Source organism: Astatotilapia calliptera, chromosome 16 (genome assembly GCF_900246225.1).
Source record: "Astatotilapia calliptera chromosome 16, fAstCal1.2, whole genome shotgun sequence".
Classification (NCBI taxonomy): Eukaryota; Metazoa; Chordata; class Actinopteri; order Cichliformes; family Cichlidae; genus Astatotilapia; species Astatotilapia calliptera.
In genome coordinates, this window is record NC_039317.1 from 1,606,004 (window position 1) to 1,612,534 (window position 6,531).

The following is a 6,531-nucleotide window of genomic DNA, read 5'->3' on the forward strand; positions in this document are numbered from 1 at the left end:
GTAGGAGTACATTTGGCCAAAAAAAAGCAACATTGTACAACATTTTACAGCTGTGTAGGAGTAAAGTCAGTTTCAGTCACTCCAAATTTGGCCCGCAGGCCAGAGTTTGACACCTATGCCATAGAAACACAAGACAAGCAACAGGGGCGGGTAAAGGGTAAGAGAGAGCCGGTGTAGACAGCGCATCCGGTCCTGCAGCATCTTCAGTCGACCGCCATCTTCCCCGGGAGGGCACAAGCATCGTTTGGAAAGGGAGGGGGGATCAGTGTGTGCATATCAGTGTATGTGTGTGTGTGTCCTTCGCCCCGCCAGGCTAAGTAAACAGTCTTCCAGCCAACCCAGGTGACCTTGCATGGAATGGGAAGGAACAGACTAAACACAGTCGTTATCAGGGTGTTTTGTTCAGCTCCTGCCTTGAGGCCGCAGCTGGAGCCGAAGGGGTCTCCGCATGAAGTGATGATGGTTTTTATTTAAGTGCGAACAGCTCATATGAATTTCCAAGCTGTTCTAACAGTCCAACACTGGTCTCTCTATCTCCCGTTGGAGAGCCGTGAGGCTTTCTATGATGTTATCCAAACTTACGTTCTGTGATGTTGTCATTCTTTTTGCCCAAAGAGCAAGTTTTGAGAACTATATATAAATAAAACCACTTCTTTTTTTTTTACGTTAGTAATTCCTTTTGTGCATAATTTTATATTATTGTTAATAATAAATTAATTAAAGCAACAAAACAACCTGAAGAGCCGGTTCGGAGCCGAAAGAGCCGGTTCTCTAAAAAGAGCCGGAAATCCCATCACTACTATTGACCAACTTCTTTTTCGATAGATTATCTATAAATACCGTATTTCCCGGACTACAAAGCGCACCTAAATATTAGCCGCACAAGCTAAAATCAGGGGAAAATCCTGTTTTGTACATACATTAGCCGCACCTGACCAAAAGCCGCAGGTGTTTCAATGTTGACTTATCATATGTAAGAGAATATGCACAAAGGGAATTGTCAGGAAAGAGATGGCTGTTTGGAGACATCACTTTTATTAATATTTTGAAAAACAAGTTATGGGTACATATTTGCACATGTAGTACATAACAGTAGCCTACAGCACACCAGAAAAATAGATTCGGACTACCTTTTAGGCTCAGGTGCAGTGACACAGCTTTAACAAGAAGAAAAGTCAGTCATTCACCATCTTTCTCTTCTTCCTGCGCACTGAAACCACCAAAGTCCTCTCCTCCAGTGTCGGATACAAACAGGCTCAGGATGGCTTCGTCATCCACTCTCCGCTTCTCTCCTTCGTTGTCACTTTCAAAACCAAAGAAATCCTCATTGTCAGTGTCAGAGTCGAACACCCTCAGAAGGGCCGTGGCGGTGTCCTCCTCTCCATCATGCAGCAGTCCAGCCCTTCAAAATCCGTTGGTGATCGTGGATGTTTTCACACTTTTCCACGCTGTCAGAATCCACCGGTGGAGTTGGGCATAACTTGCTTTTTGGGCATAACTTGCAAGTTTATCGCCGCTCATCATCCACGACTCCCGCTGAACGCGTACCGCTACTTTGAAGTTTGTTTTTCGCGCTACTTCGTACGGCACTACGTTGCCTGGCGGACGGAAATGTGACTAACATACCACTCTTGAACCCCGATCCTTCCGCCAGGCAACGTAGTGCCGTACAACAGCGGAACACACAAAACAAATCGTCTTACGATATGACAAAAATCACGGACAATCCATAGAAAAGCCGCACCTGACTAAAAGCCGCAGGGTTCAAAGCTTGTGCAAAAAGTAGCGGCTTATAGCCCGACATTTACGGTACTCATAAATACCTTAATAAGCTTATTTAAGAAGTTACAAACCATTTGCTACTTGTTAGCAAAGTATTTTGAGTGAACTCATCTAAAGTGGGGACCATATATACCTTACAACCTATTTATAGATGTGAAAGTTTCTAAAATGCAGTGTAACAAAAAACAACACACAGGGTAGATCCAGAACGCACTGTATTTTTAAGATGCCAGTCACAAAAACATCAGAACAATGCTTACAGATTGGACACACAACTGTTGATACAAAAATAAAAACAGTGTCATAAACTATCAGCCAATATTTGAAGTAATACAGAACTCGGCTGGATGCAAACCTGTAGCTCTTTACATAAAGTTTATCACATGTGTGATCATTAAAGTAAAACTGCAGAATTTATAACAATAAAATAATAATAAAACATATAAAAAACAAAAATCAAGTGTGTCATTTTTTCTTTTTACAAACAATTGACCAATCAACTGGAATATATAACTTGTCTTTTTTTTGTTAACAGCTGTTAACAATGGTGGCCTCTCACCACATTTCACCATATAAAATAACAACAAAAATCTAATCTTTCTTTGTTTTAAAAGAAAGCAACTTCCCTGAAGACTTACACGCTTTGAATTTTTCCTCTATTTCTGGATCTGCACTGATTGCTGCAGCACACTGTGTAGCAAACAATGAAAGTTTCTGTCCCTGCTTGTTTTTTTTTCTAATGCTTTAAACCTCTCAGGTGCAACAATGAATAGCTCAGCAATTGGAGCACTTGCCACAATCGTGTCCCGGTCCACTCCCAGACGTTTAAAGGCAGCAGACATGGTGCCTCCTCTTTTGAACTAGTGATGGGATTTCCGGCTCTTTTTAGAGATCCGGCTCTTTCGGTTCGGCTCACTAAAAAGAGCCGGCTCTTTCGGCTCCGAACCGGCTCTTCAGGTTGTTTTGTTGCTTTAATTAATTTATTATTAACAATAATATAAAATTATGCACAAAAGGAATTACTAACATAAAAACAAGTGGTTTTATTTATATATGTTTATATATAAATATATACAGTGGCCCCTAGAGACAAAACACGTACAAACTCCAAAACACATTTCTAGCATGAACTGAACTTCCAAAGCAGAGCTACTAGATCACTTAAATTACACAATTGAAAGCATGTGTGTATTGTTTGTGTATTTATACACAGGCACTCATATATATATTCAAATAATTTAAAAAAAAGTTCATTTACCTGTTATTACCACACACCAAATCCGGTCGTTAGTACTTGCTGGCTTGTGTAGCCACAAGATAACAAAGGCTTAAAACTCTGCGCCCAGCATCCTGGAGCACTTCTGTTGTCTTTTGTACGTGTTTTGAGTTTTTATGTGCTTCTGAGTTTTTATATGCTTCTGAGTTTTTACGTGCTTCGGAGTTTGTACGTGTTTTTACGTGTTTTGGAGTTTGTACGTGTTTTTACGTGTTTTGGAGTTTGTACATGCTTCAGAGTTCGTACGTGATTTGAAGTTTGTATGTGCTTTGTCTCTAGGGGCCACCGTAAATATACTTTTATTTATTCACTCCACATAAAATGTAATAAATAAATCATATAATACAAAAATCAACTATTCACATTTCAAGTTTTAACTATTTAAATTTTCAGCTTTTTCCTTTCACAAATTTAAAGTGAAAAGAACACAAAACACTGCAAACCACAACACAATTAAATATAAATTATAATATGAAAACTAAAAGAACATGCACATTCTCTGTCATATGGACCTGCATGAATAAACTTTCTGAATCCTTTATCATCTGCAACCGAAAATAGTTGTGGATGATTACTATACCTTTCTAATGTTGTTGTCCCTGCCTCTCTTTCTCTCTCTCTCTCTCTGTTCCTGTGCTACTGAGTGTAACTACCGCCCCTCCCCCCTCTGCCCAGCGTAAAGCACAAGGCTCGCGTGCAGAGTGAAGCGGCAAAAAAGTGCGAGAGAGAGGCTGAGAGAAAGAAAAAAAAAAAAAAACCACGTGACGGCTCGCGATAAGGAGCCGGCTCGCGTCGTTCACGTCAAAGACCCGGCTCTAAGAGCCATTTCGTTCGCGAACGACCCATCACTATTTTGAACAGCCTTAAAATCTTGTTATACCGGGTGACCACGTGCTTAGGATTCTGGACTGCAATTGAGAGAACATAATCATTGATGTAATGTTATAGTGTAGTAACGTAACACACCGCATGCAAAATCAAACTGTTGAGTTAATCACTTTACCTCTTGTTCTTGGTTTTTGGTCATGTTTTTTGACTTCTTGTGCTTTTTTGCTTTGCCCCTCTTCCTCTTCTTCCTGTCTTTATCTGATGAAGTTGTGCCCATGGAGGAGTCAGAACTCTCATCAAAAGACCCATCAGAGGGAAGTGAAGATATGCTCAACACCCCACTGGAATCCTGGTCAAAACTTGTGGGTTCCTTTGAGAGAGCTGGTAAAACAGTTAAAAAGACAACACAGACAAAATTACTCAACAGAATGCTTATGTAAGTGCTCAAGCAGAGGAAGTATATGACAAGCTAAGTAATGTTTTTAAGAGTGGACTTACATGCTGCTAATTGCTCCTTTAGATAGTCTCTTTCTTTGACGAGCTCATCAATCTTATCCTTTTGCCACGCTAGCCTCATCTTACAACTCTTGTGATTTTCTGTCTGCCAGCTGTGCAACAGTCACACCCAGAGAAAATTAAAAACAAAATGAGACTTGGCTATAAATAAAATTAATAAAACAAATACAATAATAATACTAATGTACACTTTGTAGAATTTAAATAACAGTAAAACCATTACACTGATTGATAAATAGCCTACAATGGTGGCATTACAAACTATATTTAGTTATGTATTTAGAAACTGCCCTATTTGACTATAATTATATATTAACGTATTTCAAACATAGTGCATTAGATTGTACAATGTAGAGCAGGGGTGCTCACACTTTTTCCGCATGTGAGCTACTTATAAAATGACCAAGTCAAAATGATCTACCCACTACAAAAATCCAAAACATATACTTATTTATAAATATATTGAGGATTCTTTATATCTACAATGTATATACATGCATAACCGCAATATCCAATATTTCACAACACAATTAATTATGTAAATTTTTTGTCATTACCTGAATTTATTCTGATGACTTGCACTGAATTGAATCAGCCAGGGATGCATAGTCCGGACAGTAGCTGCTGACGGCCAGGTTTAAGAGAAAAAAACCGAGAGCTAAAAATTGGAGTTAACTCGCTGACTAGCTTGTCAGTTTTACTACACTTCACGCCGCTGTTTGCGCATGCGCAGCGACCTAAGCGTCAGAAAAATTCTGATGTCATCTGACTGGCTTCCCTGTATCAATCAAGTGACGGGATGGATGATAGGCTGGCATCTATTTTTTTAATGCCATGCGATCTACCAATACTACCTTTGCGATCGACTGGTCGATCGCGATCGACGTATTGAGCACCCCTGATGTAGAGCATTTATTGTGAATTTATATAGACATGCTGCAAAATAGCTGGAGAAGGACTGACAAACTAAATTACAGAAAGCACAATTATAAGTTACAGCCCAGAGTAACACCAAAGGCGATAATAATCATTTAATTCTTGAGCCAAGCCACAAGGAATGACTAATAAAATAAACTGAACAGTGTTTTTACTGATATCTAAAGCTTAAATGTAACCAAAAGCTAAGCTAAGCTAATCACCTATTAGCAGCTAGCGAAAAGCTAGCTGCTAATAAGCGGAGGGGGTTAGCAATGAAATAAGCTAATACAATGAGGTTAAAAAACAATCCGATCGTTCAGTCTGACGTCACTAGCCATGTCTGGGCCTAAACTCTGCTGCAGGTCCATATATCAAATGATCACTGTGGCATCACTGAGAGTTAAAACACTGTCTTAAGTCTTTCATCTTTAATAAAATGATCAGCGTTCTGCTCTACCAGGTGTAACAATTGAGTTTAACATCCAGGCATCCATGAAAACGGAATTTATGACATTTAACAGAGTTAGAAGTTAGCAGGAAGTTAGCTCGCTAGCTTCCATCTAAATACAATATAGCATGTCCTGACTGCGGGATTTTGGAAACAAATTAAAACGTACAGCTTTCTTATCACTTCCAACATAAATGAAGACAGAAAACTAAACAGCAGTGACGTTTGTAGGGTTATTGAAGTTTGGCTAGCTGGTATATAAAGATGTGCTACGTGACTGCTAGCGACACAGCTATGTTAGCATAATATAAACAAGCTAACTTTTTTCCACTCAATAATAGTGATGGGATTTCCGGCTCATTTTAGAGATTCGGCTCACTAAAAAGAGCCGGCTCTTTCGGCTCCGAACCGACTCTTCAGGTTGTTTTGTTGCTTTAATTGATTTATTATTAACAATAATATAAAATTATGCACAAAAGGAATTACTAACGTAAAAAAAAGTGGTTTTATTTATATATGTTTATATATAAATACATATGGTGGCCCCTAGAGACAAAACACGTACAAACTCCAAAACACATTTCTAGCATGAACTGAACTTCCAAAGCAGAGCTACTAGATCACTTAAATTACACAATTGAAAGCATGTGTGTATTGTTTGTGTATTTATACACAGGCACTCATATATATTCAAATAATTTAAAAAAAAGTTCATGTAGCTGTTACTACCACACACCAAATCCGGTCGTTGGTACTTGCTGGC

The 6,531-nt window shown here is 38.9% G+C and overlaps 1 pseudogene; it reads right to left on the reverse strand.

Moving 5' to 3' along the window:
• Nucleotides 1-2,373: 2,373 nt before the first annotated feature.
• Nucleotides 2,374-5,654, reverse strand: LOC113008069 (coiled-coil domain-containing protein 106-like; annotated as a pseudogene).
• Nucleotides 5,655-6,531: the final 877 nt, after the last annotated feature.